Raw genomic sequence first — 23,522 nt, 5'->3', positions numbered from 1 at the left:
AGACTTTTAGGTACAATGCTATCTGCAAAATACTGTCATCCTATTTAACAAAACATCAAACTGGCCACTTCCTGTTGCTAATAAACACAATATAAAAGATCCTATGAAAAAAAAAAAAGATCCTATGTGGAGTTCACGTGCATTTGTTTTGCTTTGTTACGGGTCAACCCTTTCTCCAAGCTTTCTTTTAGATGGAAAGAAATTTTGACTGAGAAACTTAATGATCTTTTTGCAAAACTGTTCTGTTGAAAATATATACATATGACATGATGTGCCTTCAAAGAACCTGCCGCCAGTAATTTGGGAGTTAAGGGGGATGGGTGGGATGGTAGGCACATAGAGGAAGGGAGAAAGAAGACTGGGAAACCTTAAGCTAATTTAAGACTTACTGGTAAAATACTTCATTTTATACAAAAGAAGCCTTTTTTTGAAAAGTTGCACAAAAAAGTCCTTATAAAAGCAACAGTTGTAGACATATCAGAGGATGCTCTTTAAGGAGCATTTTTTACATGAGCTGGTAAGAGAAGTATTTTCTTCAACACCAAATGACGTGGCTTGATCTCACAATTAAGTTAGTTGTCTCAGGACTCAGGTTAAGAGCCAACTACTCAATAATTTATGACACTCCAAAGTAATAGCAACAGATTAACTATTTTTTAAGGACATTCAAAGAAATGCAGATGCTAAATATCCAAAAATAAACTTGTAAGCGCATTTAGGGAGAAAAGGGCCCAAGAGAATGACATAGGAGGCTCAGAATTCACCTCTGCCCAAGGACACACCACAACTCAGAATCCACGGCTACGGAAAGATTTAAGCATGGGAAGTGTTGGTAACTAACACTTGATGGTAACTAACTTCTTGATCATTTCACAATATGCCATATACCAAGTCATTATGTTGTATACCTTACACTTATATCTCAATAAAACTGGGAGGAAAAGTATTGAGGTAGTTTAATAGCTATTTCAAAGATATAGACATTATGAAAGAAAAGACTAGTAGATCTTACCATATAAAGATTTTTAAATTATGTACGGCAAAACGTAAAAAAGTGTCAAAGGAAAAGTGGGAAAATATTTGCAGAACATATGATTTTAAAAAATGAGTCATTTACTTAACATACAAAGAACTTTTACATATCCACAAGAAAACTGAACTATTGAATAGAAAATTAAGCAAAAAGCATGAACACTTACAAATGTCAGTATCTAATAAAGATCTGAAAAATCGTTTCTCTCAGTCCCAAGTAAAGCCCTGCAGATACGCTGTCAGGGAGGCACGAAGCCTGGGCTGAGGGGCGGGGGAGGCTGGTGCTCTTCACTGCTGGCATCCTGTGTAACTTGGTGAGGCTCTCCAGAGGAAGTTTGACAACGATCATCAAAACTTAAGCTGTACTACTTTTGAGTCCGAAATTCAACGTCCACAACACGATCCCAGATCAAGTGGCACAAACACACCATGGGTTGTTTATACAAGAGGGTTCACTGTAGCACTAATGTTTACAACAGACATGAACAGTGCCCGTCACCAGGACGCTATTAAATAGATGGTGCATCTCCCATCAGTAGAAAGAAAGCTCTACAATTAATGTAACTAGGGTAAAGGACTCCTCTTCAGGAAAAACTGAAGTCACTCCATTTCCTAAGCTCTGTGCTGACACTTGCCTGCATTTTTACTGTGGCCCAGGTGTGAGGTTGCACCTCTCAGGTCTCCACCTGACCAATGGTTGCTTGCTAAGCCCTTGACACCTGTCACCAGGGCCCACCAAGGCCCCATTTCCAGGGGCCTCCCAGTCAGTGGATGAGGGAGGAAAAGAAGTCAGGCCCATTTCTAGGACACAGGAGACTGGCTTTGCGGACCCCCCTCTGCACGACTCAGACCCGCAGGCGGCTGGCTCTCCCACCTCTTCAGGCCCTTCCAGCATTCCATCCAAGCACTGCGCCAGGTAGATCTCATCTAACTGCTCCCCGGCATCTACTCTTCGAGGACCCAAACTAACACAATCATTCCAAGCCCTTTAAAATTACCTACGTAATTCTCTCTCTCTTTTTTTTTAAAGATTTATTTATTTATTTATGTTGGACATAGAGAGAGAGAGAGAGGGAGGCAGAGACACAGGAGGAGGGAGAAGCAGGCTCCACGCCGGGAGCCCGACATGGGACTCGATCCCGGGACTCCAGGATCGCGCCCTGGACCAAAGGCAGGCGCTAAACCGCTGAGCCACCCAGGGATCCCTAAAATTACCTACGTAATTCTCATACAAACCCTCTAAGATGTGCTCTACTCTTTTTTTAGAGATGAAGAAACCAATGTACTGCCTCCTACACTTAAAACAAATTCCAGATGAATTATCCATACTCAACCGTGGTGGTCATTAATGCTCTTCACCCACAGCTGCTTCTCCTTTCTTTCTGGGTAGAGGGAAGAATGAATTTCCTGACTCCCTGTCATCACGAGCCACGGCCAGTGAGCTGTGAGCAGAGTGATGTGTGTCACCTCTTAATTACTAGAGCAAGAAGCTCCAGAGTTGTCTTTCCATCTGCAATGTTCCAGAAACTGAACAAAGCCCTCCTGCCAACTGGTAATTAGACAAGTAGCAAGACAGACCTTTGTTGTTCTAAGCCTGTGAGATTTAGAGATGGTTGTCACCACAGCATAATCTACTTTATCCTGACTTGCTATGATAACTAAAACTATGTATGTCCTAGACAAGAATGTAAGAGATTATATAAGCTTATTATGTAATATAAACAACAATAAATGTTAATTTTACATAATAAACAAATGTGCTACACAAAAGTCAAAACCTTCTATACAAAAGAACATTAAAATAATAAATAACAATCTGGAAGAAAAAATACATACATGAGATATATAACAAAGGGTTTTAATATTCAAAATTCAGAAAGAACTGAAAGTCAATAGGAAAAACATAATTTAAAAAATGCTAAGGGGCGCCTGGGTGGCTCAGTTATCTGCCCTCAGCTCAGGTCATGATCCCAGGGTCCTGGGATAGAGCCCTGCACTGGGTGCCCTGCACTCAGAGTCTGCGTCTCCCTCTCCCTCTGCCCCACCCTCTGCTCCTGCTCTCTCTCACATACGCGTGCTCCCTCTCAAAATAAACAAATAAAACCTTTTTTAAAAAATGGGAAAAGAGGGGTGTCTGGGTGCCTCAGTTAGCTGAGCGTCTAACTCTTGATTTTAGCTCAGGTCATGATCTCAAGGTCGTGGGATCAAGCCCAGAGTCAGGCTCTGGGCTCAAACTCAGAGTCTCCTTGTCCTTCTCCTTCTGTTTCCTCTCCTCTTCTCTCTCTCTCTCTCCCTCCCTCCCTCCAAAATAAAGAAAATCTTTTTTAAAAAGGGAAAAGAAATAATTCTCAGAAAGAAACTAAAAATTAAATTGGATTTTTAAAATGTGGTTAAAAGAATTGCAGAGATCTGTATGTTTTGATGTGCAAGATCACCAAGATGTTCTCGCGAGGGACAAGCACAAGCTGCAGAACGTGAGAAAGATCCAAACTACATATACGGTCATTCCTTACACACACGTGTGCTGTACTGATTACGAACCGACGACGCACCCACGGTGTGCTAGACATCAGCATGGCCTCCACAACATCTATTCGTGAGTGCTACACTTCCCTAAGTGTAAGTGCTCAACAAACAGCAGGTATGCTCCAGCCACAGGCCATGTCCATGTGACCCTGAGGACCACCCTGGGGATGCAGGTCTGAGCTGCTCACCGCACGCTGCTCTGCTTCCCTATGCACATGCACAGAGCCAGGCATCGACGGTCAGACCTGTCACCCCTAAGAAGGAGGTAATGGAGAAGAAATGGACTTGAAACACCCCAGTATTTCCAATACCAATGTACAGTGAAGCCCCCTCTGCAAACCCCTTTCTGATTCTATTCCCTCCATTTCTCCCGCCAAGAATAACTACCAGCCTTCAGATGGAGCACTCTCACAAGTATCTTCATACTTCTACCACGATTTACATATTGTGTTGCTACAAATGTTTTAAAAATTTTTTTAAAGATTTTATTTATTTATTTGAGAGAGAGCCTGAGCGGGGGCGGGGAGCAGAGGGAGAGGGAGAAGCAGACTCCCCGCTGAGCAGGGAGCCCCATGCAGGACTCGATCCCAGGACCCTAAGATCATGACCTGAGCTGAAGGCTTCACCGACTGAGCTACCCAGACACTCAAAGGATCTGCATCTTTCTTACACTTAAGATTACACTCCAAAATTCTAGTTCCACTGCCCCATATTCTTGACGATCCTTGCTACTGTCAGATTTGTAATTTTTGCCAAGCCAATCGATGTAAAATGTGTTTTGTTTTGGAGTACGGTTGACACACAGTGTTACAGCAGTTTCAGGTGTGCAACACTGATGTCACTGTTCCACAAGCTTACACACTATGCTCTACGCACCAGTGCAGCTACCCTCTCCTCCCAGACAGTGCCGTGTCTGTTATCCCTGGGGCTTATCCATTCCATGCCTGGAAGCCTGTTCCTCCCACGCCCCCTCGCCCACTCTGCCCACCCCCCACCATTTTTAGCCTTTGTTTCCTGCACTACACATACAACTGTATTTATTTCATGAATACATGGACACATATCCATCTACTTTGGGAGTTAGTTTTTTAAAAAGAAGCAGAAAACAGTTTGAGTGTGATCTTATCACTGAATGAAATCAAACCCAGGATTCTGAATTTTCTACATTTAAGGTGTTAAAACACTTCTGTGTCTATTACTACTTAAATCAAATATCTTAACCCAGCACTAACGTTTTCTGATGCTGTATAATAAACGTTACCACGATTCACAAAACCTAAGTTACCCTCACAATATTCATGGAAGATCAATGTTATCTTCACTTTAAAAGAAACAGCAAGCAGGGAAGATTTGGGATCCAGACCTTGTGGCTCTGTCTTAGGCTTTTTTCTTTTAGTTCCAAAGTTGAACCTGATCCTACCTGATCCTGAACCTTTCTCATTTTTACCACGGGTGCCTACACTTTAACGTGTAACTAAGAAAATGCTATGCTTCAAATTTCCTCCCTTTCTTGGAACAGGAGGAGGGGATTCTGGAGGTGTTCAAAATGCATCAAGTTATACACCTATCACTGTGCAATTTTCTGAACTGTCAATTTTCTGTGCTGTCAAATAGGAGCTCACCAGCTACACGTGAGCACTTACACGTGGCTACTAGAAATCGAGATATCAAAAACACACCAGACTTCAATGACATAGTATGAAAAAGAAATGTAAAATGCCTCATTAAAAATTATATTACATATTGAAATATTTTAAACATACTAAATAAAATATGAGCATTAATTTCACCTATTCCTTTTCACCTTCTCAATGTGTCTACTAGAAAATTTAAAGTTATATGTATAGTTAACATCTGTGTATCACATTGTATTTTTATTGGACAGCCACTGGCAAATTTGATATATTTTATTTTTTATTTAAATTCCTTAATATATAGCATCACATTAATTTCAAGTGTACAATATGATGATTCATCAATTCTATAGATTACTCAGTGCTCATCATGGTAAATGCACTCCTAATCCCCATCATCTGTATCACCCACCTTCCCTCTGGTAACCACCAGTTTGTTAGTGGTGGTCAAGAGTCAACAGTCAAGAGTCTGCTTTTTGGTTTGTCTTTTTCTTTGTTCATTTGTTTAGTTTCTTCAATTCCACATATGAGTGAAATCATATGCTATTTATCTTTCTCTGACTTATCTCACTTACCATTATGCCTTCTATGCCCCTGTTGAAATGGCAAGATTTCATTCTTTCTTATGGTTGAGTAATATTCCACACACATCTTCTTTACTCTTTTGTCAATCGATGGACACCTGGGCTGCTTCCATAGGTTTGGCAGCAATATACATGGGAGCACATATATCTTTTCAAATTAGTATTTTTGTATTCTTTGGCTAAATACCCAGTGGTTTGATTACTGGACTGTAGTATAGTTCTATCTTTAACTTTCTGAGGAACCCCCATACTGTTTTCCAGAGGGGCTGCACCAGTTTGCATTCCCACCAACAGTGCAAGAAGGTTCCCCTCTTTCTCCACATCCTCACCAACATTTGTTTCTGATACACTTTATTTTAAAAGCTTAAAAATGTTCCTCCTCCTATGAAAAAATGTGTACTTAAACTGCCACACGTGCCCAACAACACTTTGTCAATGATCACTACATCAGAACTAAGCACTCTATAGGCCAACAATTGACTTATTTTAGAGTAGAAACAGAATTTTTTTAAAAACTTAAGTTTAGAGTAAAAAAATATAAATCTCAAGGCAATTCAAATGTAAAACTCGAGGAGTACGATCCTCAACATATTAACAAGAGTGGCCCAAAGTATCAATTGCTACCTCAATATCCCTTATCAAAGGAATACAAAAATGTTTTTATGTTCTCTTCTATAGTATAAGTGGCTTTTAGATAGTACATTTACATTCTCAGTCTGTGTCTTCCAAGGTAAACAGCCAGGCTTTGGGAGACCTCCCACTGGTGCGGTGGGGAGTGGGCACACAGCCTGGGGCCAAGAAACAAAGGGTTCTCAAGGCCCCACAGACAAAACAAACATTAGTGTCATTGGCCCTATGCTCAAATCTACCTGTGTTAAGTCCAGCTGTGTAATCATCACCCAGAGAGCCAGTTAGAGATGGATTCTTGGATACTGGCCCCAGAATTTTTATTCCCCCAGCCTAAACCAGGACCTGAATTTTTTTTTTTAATTCCCTAGGCAAAACTTGTGTGCAGCTATTTGTGGGAAATATGTCCTCATCAACCAATCTCAAATCCAAGTAGACAGGATGGGCCCCACAGGCAAGACAAAAAAAAAAAAAAAAAACAAACCAACCAAACAAAAAAACACTTTTTAAATCTTTAGGAAATAATACAAATGAAATCCATATAAGATACGATTAGATACCCACCAGATTTGCCAAAATTTTAAAGTCTGACAACACCAAGCATAGACTGCAGTGTGGACAGTGAGATCTCATACAATGCTAACACAACTACTTTGGAAAACAACTATATTCTCTTACAGGACTGAAACTATTCATACCCTATGACTCAGCCACTTCACTACTTAAGAGGTATAGAATGGGGACCAGGAGACATGTGCAAGGATATTCAAAACAGCATGGCTCCCAAGCCAAATGCTAGAAAAACTCAAAGCCCATTAGGGGTGCCTGGGTGGCTCATCTGTTGAGCATCCGACTCTTGACTTCATCTCAGGTCATGATCTCATGGTCATGAGATCCAGCCTCAAGTCAGGCTCCATGCTGGGCGTGGAGAGTAAGATTCTTTTCTCTCCCTTCCCCTCTACTTCTCCCCCTCCGCTTGTGCTCGCTCTCACTATTAAAAAAAAAAAAAAAAAAAAAAAAAAAAAAAAACCAGTAAAATGGCTAAATATATTGTGGTATATTCATACAATAGGAGACTACACAGAACAATGAAAATGAAAGAATCAGACTTTTTCACAACATATGGATTAAATTCAACACACAATGCTGTGCAAAAGAAACCACACATCTCTTGATCTCATTCAGAGGTATACAAAAACCATAAAAAAATGCATTCATAAATAGTTCCAAAACACAAGCAACAACCCCCATGGGTGGGGGATGGCTGCATGAGTGGTAAAGCTACGAAGAAGAGCATGAAGTGATCATCCTGAAGCCACTACAGTGATAAAACTATGGAGGAAGGGATCAGGTTATAATGAGGAACACACAGGGTGGTCATATTCTATTTCTTTCCCACGGTGGTTACAGAGATACTCACTTTTTCATTTTCTGTTCAACTTTATGTGTGAGCTATGGTGACATTCAGTGCTGTCATAAACAGACCCACAAAAATATATAATGGCTCCAACAAGACTGGCTGTGAGGCAGGTGTTCCTGGCTGTGGGCAGCCCTCCTAGGTGGGTGATTCCAGGGGTCCTGGCTCCCTCCGTTCTGTGAGGTCATTATCCAGAACCTCATCACAGCCATGGGAAGGGAAACAGGAGAGCGTGGACAAGGCCAACTTACTTCTAAAGAGCTCCTGCCGGGAAATGGGACACAGATGGCTGTGGGCAGAGCTGGTGGTGGAGGCCCCCCACCGCAGCCACACTGCAAGGCCGCCTGGGCCATAGGGTCGGGCTGTGTGCCAGGACAGGGGAAACACTGACTCCTGCTCAGCAGGCTCCACCACACTTTGTCGTGTTTCATACACTTGCCTACACTGGGGCATTACATTTCACAATTAAAGAAGTAAAATGAAAAACTACAGCTATATCTGTCCAAGTGAGTCTGCCCCAAGAAAGAAATTCAAAATGTCCTTTTACATATGCAATTAAATTAGGAAGGCAAGGCATGAAATTGAGAGCAGTAAATTGTTATGTGTATATCTGTACCTCAAGGTTATTATGGATGTTTAAACCCATAGAAATCTTAAAATTACAAGTGTCCTAAAAGACCAGCCAGTCCTACCCTCAGGCCATATAGTGTTTCCTATAGTGTATAGGGTCAGTCATCCATCTTCGGACTTTCAGAGACAGGACACTCACTGCTTCACAAGCCAGTTTGTTCCACGTCGGAAACTACTAACTTTTCAAAAGTTCTTCCTGACCGAGACCCAAACTCTTCATCTGAGAAGTCCTCCTTGCATGCTGGTCTCTGTCCCGACCTGGGCCAAGGCGAGCACCCTCTGTGGCCCCCCCAGGACCTCCACACACTCAGTGTGCGTGCCTATTGTGTGTGCTTCTCCATGTCCGTCTCTACGCTCCTCCAGGGGGCACAGAATCTGGTACACAGTAAACAAACTTTTGTTTGAAAGAATTGGCCTATTTCGTGTCTTCTAGAAAGACATAAAATAAGCCTCATTAGCTTTCCACAAGGATAACCCCTTTGAAGACGCACAAACTCCTTTCCACAATAAGCCACGGGAACTCAACAAATGCTATTTGCAGAACAGCTTTCCAGTCTTTTTACCAACTTTGTCCAAATCATTTAGACACTACTCAAATAGAGAAAAACAGGTATTTCTCTGATTCTGGTATGACAATTTCTGAATCCTACGACACCAATACACAGCTTTCTTAAAGTCACAAACTGATGCTTTAACTAAATTTTAGAAAACAGAATACTGCTTAGGAATTTATTACCTACTCTAACACCTACCAGAGATGTTACAAATCATTAAAAATAATTCTAAATACAAAGTTCTAAGGATTAACTAAAGACTAAACAATGGGAACCCCTTGTGAGCATGTTCAGTATCATTGTGGAGAACCAAGAGGGCCTCTAACTGTAACAATGTTCACGGTTGTGATTTTTTTAAATAAAATTCCAAATGTTTATAAACAAAAAAAAAAGTTCTAAGGAAATATAAGTGGAGGAAAAAAAATTAAAGAAACAAAGTTTAGCTTAGAATGATATTTTCTTTGGAGAACAGGTTAAAAAGAGAGTTCAGTCTTCATTTTAAATGGTTCCATTCTCAGAGTGGGGAAATAGAACTTTCTATGCACTCTCAACACTAATGGCTTTTAAATGTTCAAATTAAAGTCAATAATTATATAATATCTCAATAGTACTGACATATACAACATCTCAAAACAAATTTCAATAGATTTCTCCTTTTCTTTATAAAACTTAGCTAATAATCTTATTAGTCCTAAATATTAAATACCATTCCTGTTCATAAATTATTGTTCTCAGACCGAAAAGCTATTACATAAACCCAGTTTTCCAAACTGTAACTGAAATAGTCTACCAGAAAACATAATAAAATTTGATGCCTTCTGGTGTAGCAGGTGAACATCAGGTCCAGCGTCACTTAGCAAAATATATCATGACTATACAAATAAGAAGAGGGAAGAGTTCAATATAGACTAAGGAGCAAAGCATTAGACTCACTAATTTAAAACACCTCAAATTTTCTAATGATTGGGGGAATGTGAACAAGAAAAAAAATAACTTCCCAACAAAAGCTTTTTGCTTAGGGTTTAAATGTCACTCCGAATACACCAATATAGGGATGCCAGGGCAGCTCAGACAGTAAAGCATCCGTCTTTGGCTCAGATCATGATCTCAGGGTCCTGGGATCAAGCCCCACATCAGGATCCCTGCTCAGCGGGGAGTCTGCTTCTCCCTCTCCCTCTGCTCCTCCCCCTGCTTGTGATTTCTCTCTCTCAAATACATAAAATCTTTAAAAAAAAATTTTTTTTTAATGAACATACCAATATAATTCCCGTTTGTAATAAGGTTGGTTTTAATTCCTTGGGTGTTCTGAAAAGCTAAGCAGAGCATTAGAACCAAAACAGAATGAGGGTAGGAAGATAATAAGGCAAAACAGAATGAAGCAGCATAACAGGCTTTGGAGTCCAACTGCTGTTAACTTGTTTAATATCTCTTAACTTCAACTTAGAAGCCAACATCTTCATACAGACAAATAACCACCAGCTAGAAGATGGAATGGAAGGGAAAAACCTACATACAACAGCAACTAGAAATATTAACTAAAAATAATCTTGAAAGAAATGGACAATACTAATGAAGTAAATTTTAAAATGCTATGTACAGGATGAAATCCGAAAACTACCTGACTACAAAGAGTAGCCAATCTTGGATAGGAAGACTTCAGTAGTATAAAAGATGTTAACTGCTCCCTACATCAATCATTACATTTAAGTCCAGCACAATAAATATGTCAATAAGCTTTTTAGAAAAAAAAAATTGATCTTAATATATAGAATTTAGTAAAACAGCCAGGAAATTTACAGTGAGAAAAGACTTCCCATATTGAAGAATAAAGCAAATTTAAAAACTAGAATGAGGACCAGATGAAGAGAAAGATCAATCAAACAGAACTGGAAGTCCAGAGATAGATTCCAACGCATCAAGGGCAGGTAGAATATGGTAAAGGTAACATTTTAAAGACGTTCTGGGGCAAAACAAATTTAAAAAATTAAAAGCAATTCCATTACATAAATATAAAAAATTCCAAGTTGCCAAGCACTATAAGCAAAGTAAAAAGATAAACAACAAACCTGAAAGGAATAGTTAGAAACCATATCATAAAAAGCTACTTTGCTCAATATATATAAAGCTCCTACAAATCAATAGTTAAAAAAGTAACAGGGGCACCTGGCTGGCTCTGTTGGTGGAGCCTGCAACTCCTGATCTTGGGGTTGTAAGTTCAAGCCCCACGTTGGGTATAGAGATTACTTAAAAATAAAATCTCTAAAAAAAAAAAAGTAATAAAATAGTAGAAAAATTGGCAGATATATGTATCGTCAGTTCTCATTCATATTTTTTAAGAAGTGCCCAAACTCTATAATAAATGGAAATTACGATCAGAATAAAGTAACACTTCACCTATCTAATTGAGTAAAATAAACTTCAAAAGCCCTCTATACTGTCAAGTGCAAAAGGAAACAGGAACTGTAAGACACTGCTGGTGGCAGTGCGTATTAACAGAATGCTGGTGGAGAGCAATTTGGCAATGTGGGAGAGTATGTATTTAATATTATGTATATGCACGGCAACATTCTATAAAGGGAAAAACTGGCAAAGACAGAGACTAGTTTAAGTATGGTACATTAAGTCAATGAAATGCTAAACAACCATCAAAAAGAATGAGGCAACCCCGTAAGTACTAAGATGAAATGATCTAGATTTCCTGTAACAGCAGACCTTTCTCCTTGCCAAGAAAACACTGATTTGGTTCAGTTACCAGGGAGCCGCCTGCTTTGAGAAAAGCTAGACCCTTCCCTAGTGCCAGGGGGTGAACAGTGACTGGTCTCGGACAATCCCCGCCAACAACCAGTTCAGGGCATGCAGTGTGCTGCTGCTGTGCTGGTGCGTAAGGAATGAAGCTGAGGACGGTCGAGAAAGGCTTCCTCACATGTACAAATGGACACAACACCCATATACGGGGCTTGTCCCCCTGACTTTGGGATTTACGTGAGACCCACTGAATGGGAAAGGTGCCTGAGAGTCAGGCGGGGCACAGCCTAAGAGAAATAAATAGGGAAGCAGAAGAAAAAGACCAAAGAAGCAGGCCTTGATGACAGCATTAAGCTGCTGAGCTCACTGATTCTGGAAGTGTGCTATCCCTGGATTTCCACAAGGTCACAGACATCCCCTTGGAGACAACTCTCAAAGGATCCCCCAGAAACTGGTAACAGTGGTTGCCTTTCAGGGTAGGGGGAAAGGGTAAAGGGAGACTTTTCATCATATATTTCTGTCTACTTTTTAAATTTTATTTTACACCTTGGGTGTTTATAATCTACCCCCAAATAATTAAATTTTTTAAAGTGATAACTGCTTGTGGGGTGCACCTGCGTGGCACAGTTGGTTGAGCGTCCGATTCTTGGTTTCAGCTCGGGTCATGATCTCAGGGTTATGAGATCGAGTCTAACTCTGTGCTGCGTGCAGAATCTGCTTGAGATTCTCTCTCCCTCTGCCCTTCCCGCTCATGCTCTACTCTCTCTCTAATAAACCTTTTTTTAAAAAAAGTGATATATGCTTGTTTTCAAATTTCCAAACAAAAAACTTGAGCACCAAGATTGAGGATCACAATTACCTCATCTCCCTACACTGCCTCTGCATGGCTAGTTTCATCCCGCTAAATGTCAAGTCGTAGCAGCAGGTCTTAAAGGACATGAGCATTTTCGAATGTGATTTGGTCACTGCCATAAATGAACAACTCTTTCAACACACATAAAGTAAACTGAACCCCACCACTGTCGGAAGCAACTCTGGTAAGATAACACAAAACTCCTAATTTGAGAACTACCACCTCCCCACAAATAGTAAAATAAATTCAGACCAAAAATCTGGAAAACGAGTTTTTATAAACCACCAGAAAAACCTACAGATTCCCCAATAAGAATAACATTCTTCACAAAACTCAAATTGGACACAGAGACTGAAGTCTTTACTGTGCCCTTCCTACCTCCTCATCCTACCAAAACTACCCCCTCCCTCTTGGGGCCCCAACTTAGGTAATGGGATCACTTGCACCCAGCTCCTTGACTAGACACTGTGTACCACTCACTCACATTTTGGGGGCTTCCAAAACATGTCTTAAATCACTCCTCTATAGCACCTGTCACTTCCCGGCCTACTAGTCTGATTTCCTTTAGACTGTGAGTTTCTCAAGGCCTGGGAACAAATTCCGTTCGTCTATACATTCCCACCCACCCCCGGATGGAGTGTCAGGCTCCACGCGTGCTTCCAATTTATTGAAAGAAAAAGTGGGGGGAGGGGGGAGAAGTCATGCCTCAGAGTTTGCTTCAAATGAAGGAAAGCAGACTGTTAAGAACATAACAGCTCATATTTATCTTCCATCTTTGCGAGGGGCTTAAAGCTCTTAATATTAATTCTACCATTAGAAACTTCATAACCAGAAATTTAAAAATAAACATAGAAGCATAGAGATGAATTCTATTCACCATTCAACACTTACTGTTCAGGTTCAGCGAACCCCGCAGACACGGTACCTCCTGCACTCTCAGAATCTTCTGGCAGCAAGCAGATGTGCAAATGACCAACAGGGATGGCTGCTAAGCAGGATGGTAGGTGGGTTGAGGACTGGCACCACAAGAATACAAAGTAAAAGGACATGCACGACATGCCTCTGGGGACTATATCCTGTCTCCTGAATTATACAGCAACTGCCTGAATTATATGGCAACCCCCATGTAAACAAAACACACTGGGTTTGGCCAGCAAAGAGCCCTGCTCTACCAGGACAAGCACATACTGATAGAACAGTCTCTCCTCTTCCTTCCCAGACAATGGCATACACAACCGCAAGGCAAGAGCCAGACCTCCCATAACCTCCTACTCCGTAGTGAATTCCGCATCATTAAAAACAGCCAGACTCCCAGGGGTTTATTAACTGACAGATCCTGAAGCATATTCTCAGATCATCCACAGAAACCGAAAAGCAGTAAGCTTTTCCAACCGCACAGGGGAAAAGCAAGTGATCTCATCAAGACCTCACAGAGGTTAAAAGTACCTGTCCTCTACCTTCCAGATTAATGAGAGCTCATCTCCTTTAATCTCACTCTTAACCCATCTATATAAAACTCCTAGGAACTAATTAAGAGGAATTTATTTATATTTGCCTATGAAATTAACAGGTGCTAGATTAACTACATCCACAGCTGCTAAATTATGAAGCTCAAGTAAAGGCAATCTGCTGAAACAAATTTAATCCAGATAAAAATAAATAAACTCAACACACACACACATCCCAAAATATCACATGAGCACAGACACAAAGAAAGGGTTAGTCTGCTTATCATCCACAACACTTGTCAACTTACTCTGACATATGACTAACAAGTTGCTCATCCCTGAATAGGCTAAAGGGGGGGTAAATATAAGAACAAGGAACTACCGCCCCTTTTATTAAGAGGATTTAGAGCACGCGTGCGTGCATGTCTGTGTGTACACCTGAATATTTGTCTCTCCCACGGCCACAAATAATACTAGCAAATCAGAAGACCTGCAAAGGGAAAAAGACAAGTCTATATTAACAGTGACTGGATAAACAAATCATACGGTAGGATATACAATAGGATATACTTACCAATAATAAGGAATGAACTATTATGACACACGTGACAACATGGATAAATCTCAAAAAAAATATACTGAGAAACGTAAAAAAAGAAAAAGAAGAAGAGGACTGCGGTATGACTCTATACAAATTTCTGGGACAGAGCAAACTATTCTATAATGACTAACAGCAGTGGTTGCTTGGGGGGCAGGGCAGGGAGAAGCAAGGGGCAGATGTTACTAAGGGGCACAAGAGCCTCAGGGGTGATGGATATGAGCATTATCTTGTTGCGGTGACATGTGATGGATGGATACGTATGTCAAAACATCCAAACTTACACTTTAAATATATACAGTTTAGGGGCGCCTGGGTGGCTTAGCAGTTGATTTGGCTCAGGGTGTGATCCCAGAGTCCTGTGATCGAGTCCCAAATCAGGCTTCCTACATGGAGTCTGCTTCTCCTCTGCCTGTGCCTCTATCTCTCATGAATAAATACATAAAATCTTTAAAATACACACACACACACACACACACACAGTTTATTGTGTGTCCAATTATACCTCAAAACAGCTGTTTCAGGAGCGCCTGTGGCACACTCCAGGTTGAGTGTCCAACTCTTGAATTTGACATAGGTCTTAATCTCAGGGTTGTGGGATTGAGCTCAGTGTCGGGCTCCACCCTCACCACGGAGTCGGCTTCAGACTCTCTCTCACTCTGTCCCATCCCAGCATGCACATGAGCACACTCGCTCTCTTTCTCTCAAATAAATAAATAAAATCTTCTTTTAAAAAAGTTGTTTGAAATTTTTTAAATAAAAATCAATTCACATTGACCATCGTGGGGGTTTCCATGAGAATGAGTGAGATTATTCTCGGCATGAGTGAGATCACCTTTACTTTTAGAAGGATGTCATTTCAGTTACATACCATACTTTGTGGACAAGCCACAGACAGCAATTTTGGAACAAATACAGATAGGGAACACCTACAGGCTTATATTTCCTTCCTGGTCATGACTTCCACAGTTTAAAAAGACCCATTTTAGTGAAACTTAAAATTTCTCAGAAAGAGTCTCTGTGATTCAATAAATGTCTGGTTTTCACAAAGAAGGGAGCTTAAAGACCATCCAGTCCCACTTCCTCACTTTAAAGAAGCAGACTTGAAGAAGATCCCTCCCTTGGGGAGTTCACCTCTGCTCCCTGACACCTGACTTTGTAATCTTAGTCTTGACCTCTCTGCCAGGCATCAGACTCATTTATTCATTTATTCAACTGCCCACTAAACTACCTCACCTGAATGTCTAATAATATCTAAAACTTACAATGGCCGGAAAGGGAACTCTTGATTCCCCATCACCAATGTCTCCCCCAAATTTATACATCTCAGTAAAGGCATCATCACAAGTTTAATCACTCAACTGGAAACCTAATCAACCCTACTACTACTCATTTCTTCTCTTCCACATTGAATCCATTCTTAAATCCTTTCAGTTCTCTCTCCAAGTTGTACCCAGCCATGCACCTGGTCTCCATCTCCACCCATGCCTCTCCCCCAGACACCCATGCAGTCACCCTATTCCCTCTCTTGCCTCTACATGTCAGCTACCACGGCAGCCAGTCATGTGACCACATCAGTCCCCAGCTTCAAAATTAGCTAGTAGATTGCTCATCATTAAAATAAACTCATAAGTCTTTACCCTGCCCCCAAAGAACCAGGCCCCCTCCATAGCCTCATCTATGACTATTTCTCTCAAGGACAGCCTTTAAACCATACTGAACTCCCAACATACCAAACTCATTTCCACCTCAAAGCCAAAGTAGCCCAACCCCACACCTGGAATGCAGAAAACGGGTAGTTCACCATTCACATCTAAACTCAAGGAGTGCCTGGGTACCTGAGTCATTGAGCATCTGACTTGGGTTCAAGTCGTGATCTCAGGGTCCTGAGGTTGAGACCGGCCTGGAGCACCTCCTCAGGGCCCCAAGCTCAGTGGGGAACCTGCTTCTTTTCTCCCTCTGCCCCTCCCTCTGCTTGTGCGCGCTCTCTCTCTCTCTCAAATAAACTTGTGTATTTATTATATTTGCTAAAAAGATTTATTTTTTAATTTAAATTACTCATTAATTTACTCATTCATTCCTATCAGAAGCATTAGCCCAAATAATAATAGTGATCCTCTCCTAATTTACCTTAAAAGCATTCATATCCAGGAGCCTACATACTACTAGGTAAACCCCCCCCAAAAAAAACAAAGTCAATCTCAATGCCCCTATTAATTTTACAAGGTTTTGAATTATGCAAAAAACTCATTGTTCTCTTGGGCTGCCACATTAGCATCAGATTTCACTTCAGTACAGTATCAACTTACACATATGTTGATTTGATTCTGAAATTATACTACCTCCCACCAAAACAGTATACTTTTCAATAAGGATCATGTCCATATGAAAAGTATTAACTTTTAATGATTAGCTTGAGCTCTGAGACGCTGCTCTTGGAATATTTAGCCATTAAGCATTTATATATGATCCAAATGAGCCAATGTAAGCATTTTTTACTTTTCACTTACTTAAGAACTTAAAGGTTTCAGACATTGCTATCAAAAAAAAAAATTCACAAGTAATCATTATGTGTCTTAATGTCAAATATTGCAAATTATTCTATGGTGAATCTTTAAAAATAATCCCTAGAATGTACATTTCATGAGAACAGAGATTTTCTCTATTTTGTTTACTGTATCCATTAGCACCTACTCCTGGCATACAACCAGCACGTAACAAATATGTGTTAGTTAAATACTTGCAAACTCACATTTGGTTTCATCTTTTTCAGACCACCATATTATTTCAAATTTATATATAATCTCTTCCTCCTATTGCTTGGTGTCACTTTAATATTAAGCATGAGCTAAAAAGTAATTCTTTGATGTAATCACAACAAATATTTGACTTCCAAATTATGTCATGACACCCGGTGAGGTGATCACAAGAGATCAGTATCTCTCCTCTTAGGGAGGGTATGCGGAGAAGGCAAGATTCCACACAGTTGTGATACACTGACTACTGCCAAACTCCTAACAAGAGTTTCTGCTCCCAGGCTCGAGAGGAAACCACAGCTGGAAGACCATCTGTACGTCCCAAATTATCAAATATTTACACCAACTCCGAGGTGAATGTTAAGTAGCTCCATACAGCTGATAAAGAAAGTCAACATAATTAAGAAGTCAAAGACAGCAATTATGAATCATAGGAAAGTTGCTCAGTTTTGAGGTGTGTCACTCATAATTTATCACTAATGAAAATTAAAATAGTCGAGTTTGTGAACAATTTGCTTTAACAACGTTTATCCCCAAAACATTACTCTTGCCCTCCCATTTCTAAGAAAAAAGCAGTAGCGATGTCACTGGTTTGCTGGGAACTGGATGTGACACACGGTTCAGAAATTGGAATGTGTCTCATATGAATGTCACCCAGCATATCACAGCAGGCTGACAACTGTAGATCTAAAGTAGGCAGCATATTATTACCTAATAAACTATAAATACAAACCTTTGCTCCAGCCATAACCAAGTAACCTCTGGCATTCATAACCTCTTTATGTCATAGTTTCTTAATAGGAAAAAAGGAATAAACTCTATCTACATTTGTGGATGAAATTTACAAAGAAAAAGGCACAGACTTCCCTTCCTTCACCCAACATGGTCTGTGGGCCTGGCCACCTGCGCTGGGGCAGAGCAGGTTCAGACCCCACACAAGGGAGCTCCATTTAGATAAGACATCTGGAATAGTCAAATTCATAGAAATGGGAAGTAGAATAGTTACCAGGTGCTGGAGGAAGGAGAGGTGGAGAGTTGCTGTTTAATGACTATATGGTTTCCATTTTGCAAGATGAGAATGTTCTTGAGATCTGTTGTACAACAACGTGAATATACTGAACACTACTAAACCATACAGTTAAAAACAGTTAAAGTGGCAAATTTTATACATTTACATATGCTATATGTTATCACAGTTTTCAAATTTTTTAAGTTATTTTAAGAAATAAATAATCAAGGGGCAGTTAAGTGTTTGACTCTTGGCTTTGGCTCAGGTCATGATCTCAGGGTCATGAGATCGAGCTCCACCCTGGGCCTCTGTGCTGGGTGTGGAGCCTGCTTGAGATTCTCTCTCCCTCTCCCTCTGCCCCTCCCCACACTAAAAAAATAATAAATTCTTAAAAAAGAATCAAGAACTTCATCAAAAGACATCATAAAGAAAATGAAAAACCATACTACAAACTAAAAGAAGGTATTTTACAACATAAATAATGGATAAAGAATTCAAATCCAGAACAGAGAGAGAATCTTTAAAACCATTAGAAAAAAACTACTCAATTTTTAAAAAGAATAAGCATTTCACAAAAGAGAAATACAAATGGCCAGGAGCTATGTGACAAAATACTAACCATATTGTGTTCAGGAAAAATGAAAATTACAACCACAAAATTTATTTTTATACCCAAAAGAATGGCCGAAGTGTTTCAACCTGATAATCTGGGTGCTGATGAGGATGTGGAACAGGAGAATCTTAATATGCTGTTGGTTGGGGCGTATACTGGTATAATCACTTTGGAAAACAGTTTGGCAGTATTTATTAAGAGTTGAGGATACGTTCTCCACGACTATTAATTCCATCCAAAGTAGATAAACCTTAGAGAAATTCTTGCACATGTGACAAGGAGACATGAACAAGAACTTCACCACAGCCTTACTTATAAACAGTAAAAAACTGTCAACTGCCCCAATGGCCTTGGTTGGGAGAACACAAAGACGTTCTAGCATATTCACACTCAAGAGAAGTGGGAACAAAAGAACTGCAGCTAAGCTACCAAAAGACATGTATCTGGCAAACATGATATTGATGTAAAAAGCAAGACTCAGGGACTCCTGGGTGGCTCAGTCTGTTAAGTAGACTTGATTTCAGCTCAGGTCAGGACCTCAGGGTCGTGGATCCCGCCCAGTGTCAGGCTCTGTGCTCAGCACGGAGTCTGCTTGTCCCTCTCCTTCTGCTCCTCCCTAGCCCGCTCTCTATCTCTCAAATGAGTAAAATAAAAAGCGAGACTCAGAAGAAAACATATGGCACAAAGCATTTAAATAAAGGTCAAAAGTCAAAACCGAGCAAAAGTAAACACCATGCTGTTTAAAGATACACACGTTTATGGTTAATACTACAAAAAGGAAATGATAAACCCCAAATTCCGGAAGTGGCTCCTCTCCTGAGTGAGTTCTGCAAGGGGCAGCCAGGGAGCTTGAAAAGGTCTCCCTGAACTTGGAAGCACAGGTGAGGATTTCATCATCCTCTAATAACATGGTGGTTGCTTCTAATCCCCTGCAAATCTAATTTTTAAAATCAACTCCCAGAAAAGGGAGGATGTACTAGGATAAAAGGCTCTAAAAATGAGTAAAGAACTTTGGGGGATGGAAGGGGAAAGGAGAAAACTATAAATCCCCCAATACTATTAACTTTGTCTTTTAAGTAATAACCTACCAACTTCTGTACAGCAACTTACGCTTGACATCATCTGTAGCGCTGGTCAAATGTCGTGGGATTTTAATGTGTAACTGCCAAAATGTTTTAAAATTCCTCCCGTGGCCCCAAACTGAATAAATCCTTCAGCCTCCCTATCTTCACCATCACAAGAGGAGGAATCAAGGTAGGAGAGCCAGGTGCCCCCCAAGAGCAGGGAGAGAGGCTCCTGCGGGCAGCTCCGCGCCCCCCACTCCTGCTGGCAGCCCTCTGAGCCATAGAATGTAACACGCTGCACGCCGGCTGGCTGTGAGGCCCCAAGACACATGCACGCAGTTCCTCAGGGAAAAAACTAAAATTTCCAATGTCTCTTCCTGAGAGCTTATAGCATCCAGTTCAAACTCCGAGTTTCCCACTGCTCAGCGGGCTGTCTTAGCTGGGAGCCGAAGCCAGACAGAGCCACTGATGCTGTCCGAAAGATCACCTGCTTTCGTCGTTTTATTCACAATGCTCTCAGAAAGGCTGTGTTTGTTTGGTTTTAATTTTTCTCATCATTCTAATCAAATCACCACAGGCTCTTTATTCTATCAAACCAAAACCTGAGTCTGAAAGCACAATGACATCCTTTAATTGAATCCTGAGCCTTCTCTTTCTTGAACTCCAGACTCACTCTACTCAACATTTTTACTTCACAGTCTAGCTGGCATCTCCAACTTAACACGCCTAGGGAAAATCCTTCTTATCTACCCTTTCCCGTGCTCCAAAGCCACTCTCTTCCCTCCTCCATCATTTGCCCAGGTGCTTAGGCCAAAAGCCTAGGAGCAGGTGCCATCCTACTCTTCTATCTCCTGTGTACCTCAGACCCATCAGGGAGCACCTCTGGCCCCGCCCCCAGCACACTGGGAACCCTGCCTGCCTCACCCCCCAAGGCCGGCACACCACTGGCCCCATCCCCAGCACGCCACAATCCTACCCTCCCTCCCCTCTTCCCCCTGCCACACTGCTGGCCCAGTCCACCAAGCACACCACTGGTCCCCAGCACAACCCATGTGAGGCTGCTCAGAATGACTTCTTTCAATGAGTATAATATGCAAAGTGGGGGTAAAAAAGAAAATTCAATGGAGAACCCAGACAATCATTGTCTCAGCCTGGTGATCAAAATTATACCAACAGTGATAAGTCAAGCTGAAAATGTGCACACTTGATGTGAAGTGATTAAAACAATACTGTACCTCTGTGGCCTTCTGAACACCCACAAGCCCTGGTAGCTCAAAACAAATAACAACATCTCTTTTTCTCGTGAAGCTGCAATTTGAGCACAGTTGGACAGGGAGAGCTCAGAGCTCATCCCTGCTTGGTCTGGCATCAGCCAAGGACTGAAATTACCTAAAGGCTCGCTCACTCATGTGTCAGCTCATTGGCGCTTGCCATCTGAGACCTTTGCTGGGGCTGTAGGTTGAAATACCTACACCTGGCCTCTCTGTGAGCCCTGGACTTCCTCACAGCATGGTGATGGGTTTCATGGACAAGCACTCTGAGAAAGAGAAATAGAAACAGAGGTACACGTACTAGTGGAAGCTGTAGACTTTTACTGACCTAACCCTGGAAGTCATAACTTCCAAGTTATAGCATAACTTCCACTATATTCTGTTAGTTGGAGCCATCATAAGCCTATCCCAGTTTAATGGGACAGAAAATAAACATCCTTGATAAGAAGTGACAAGTACTGGAAATGGTGCCATGACCATTTTTGGAAAGTAAAATTTACCACAGGTTGAAATACAAAGTTAAAGACATGGATAGCAAGAGAGAATATAGAGAAACTTAATTCATCCAAGATGTCACTATCTGACAAATAAGAATTCCAAAAAGAAAGCAATAAAAAGAGAAGGAGAAGATATCTAAGAAACAATTCCAGAGGGTTTCCAGTGTTAAAGAACGTGCATCCTCAAACTGAAAGAATTTACCAAGAATCCACGCTGAGATGTGAAACTTGACAACATCAAGAAAAACAGAAAATCTTATGAGTCTTCATGGGAAAAAATCAGGTCAACTACACAGTTTGGAGAACAGACTAGCATCAGACTTCTCATCATCAGTATCATATGCTGAAAAATAACAACACGATGCCTTAAGAGTTATAAGGCATTTTCAACCTAAGGTTCTATGAAGATACTCTCAAATACATAAAGATTCAGAAAGCTGACTTTTCACCGGTTCTTAGGAAGTCAGTTGGATATGTGCTTCAGCAAAATAAAAGTCTAAACCAAGAAAGATGCCACAGGATTAAATAAATAATAAATTTGGCTCATATATGCAGTCAAAAGAAGCTGAATGACAATATTGCAATAGGCCAATAGAGCAGCCAATCCAGATTAGAGGTGGAAAGTAGAAGTCTCCAGAAGACAATTCTCCAAGGAGAGAAAAATAAATTCTCAAAGTGTAGATGTTATCCTAAGAATCTGGAATTCAAAATTTAAATTAGCAATATACTTTCCAAATTTCTATAATGGGCAGTATTATTAATTTTCATCATAAAAAAATTATATAAGGAAAATTTTAAGATAGCAAATTTAAAGGACAGAAAACTATTAAGAATAGAGGTTTTTAATCTTAAATTGACTGTTTCTCTGCCTAAAACTAAGTCTTTGGAAGTTTTTCCCTCCCCAAAGAGAAATAATGACCATTAAAATCTTATGCTCCCCAACCCACAAAACAAAGGAATTTTCTGGGGGATGCCTGGGTGGCTCAGGGATTAAGTATCTGCCTTCAGTTCAGGATATGATCCCGGGGTCCCGGGACTGAGTCCCACATCGAGCTCCCTGCATGGAGCCTGCTTCTCCCTCTGCCTATGTCTCTGCCTCTCTCTCTCTCCTTGTGTCTCTCATGAATAAATAAATAAAAACTTAAAAAAGAATTTTCTGTTTCATTGCCAATGAAAACTATCAGTTTTTAAGGGTTCCATTTTATGTCCTAGAAGAAGTAATTTCCAAAATATACATAATTCTAAAAAAATGAGATTTTATTGCTTTCTAGCTGGTAAATTCACACAAAAACCATCTCCATCGTATACCTTCATTCATTTTAGAAGTAACCACTCTGGGGTAACTGATTGGCTCTGTTGGTTGAGTATTTGACTCCTGATACCAGTTCAGATCAGGCTCTGCACTCAGCAAGGAGTCAGCTTCTCTCCTCCCTCTCTCCCTGCCCCTCCCCCTACCCGAGAGCATCTGCTCTCTCTCTGTGGAATAAATAAATCTTAAAAAAAAAAAAAAAAAGGAAGAAGCAAAGAAGCAACCACCTGTTGAAAGCATTTATGTGTCCATGTACACACTGCAGTGAGAACCACTCAGTACACACCTCATCGGATCCAAGTTCTAGAGCCCCCTGCTCAGCAGCTGGAAGGGCCTAGAGGCACAGGGACAGTAC

At 40.7% G+C, this 23,522-nt stretch overlaps 1 protein-coding gene across 7 annotated transcripts in view; it reads right to left on the bottom strand.

Annotated features, from left to right (window-relative positions):
• Positions 1 to 23,522, bottom strand: part of MBOAT2 (membrane bound glycerophospholipid O-acyltransferase 2) — a 122,875-nt gene that overhangs the window by 74,383 nt on the left and 24,970 nt on the right. The window contains exon 1 of one of the 7 annotated variants that reach the window (XM_072771167.1): positions 13,494 to 13,680. The exons of the other annotated variants lie outside the window; for them this stretch is intronic. The gene's annotated coding sequence lies outside the window, so the exon portion shown is untranslated. Of the gene's footprint in view, positions 1 to 13,493; positions 13,681 to 23,522 lie in introns of those variants that run through there. 7 annotated transcript variants of the gene reach the window in all.

This window comes from Canis lupus, chromosome 12 (genome assembly GCF_048164855.1).
Source record: "Canis lupus baileyi chromosome 12, mCanLup2.hap1, whole genome shotgun sequence".
In the NCBI taxonomy this organism is placed as follows: domain Eukaryota; kingdom Metazoa; phylum Chordata; class Mammalia; order Carnivora; family Canidae; genus Canis; species Canis lupus.
Note: the sequence above shows the minus strand (reverse complement) of the source record. Positions and strands in the feature narration are given on the sequence as shown.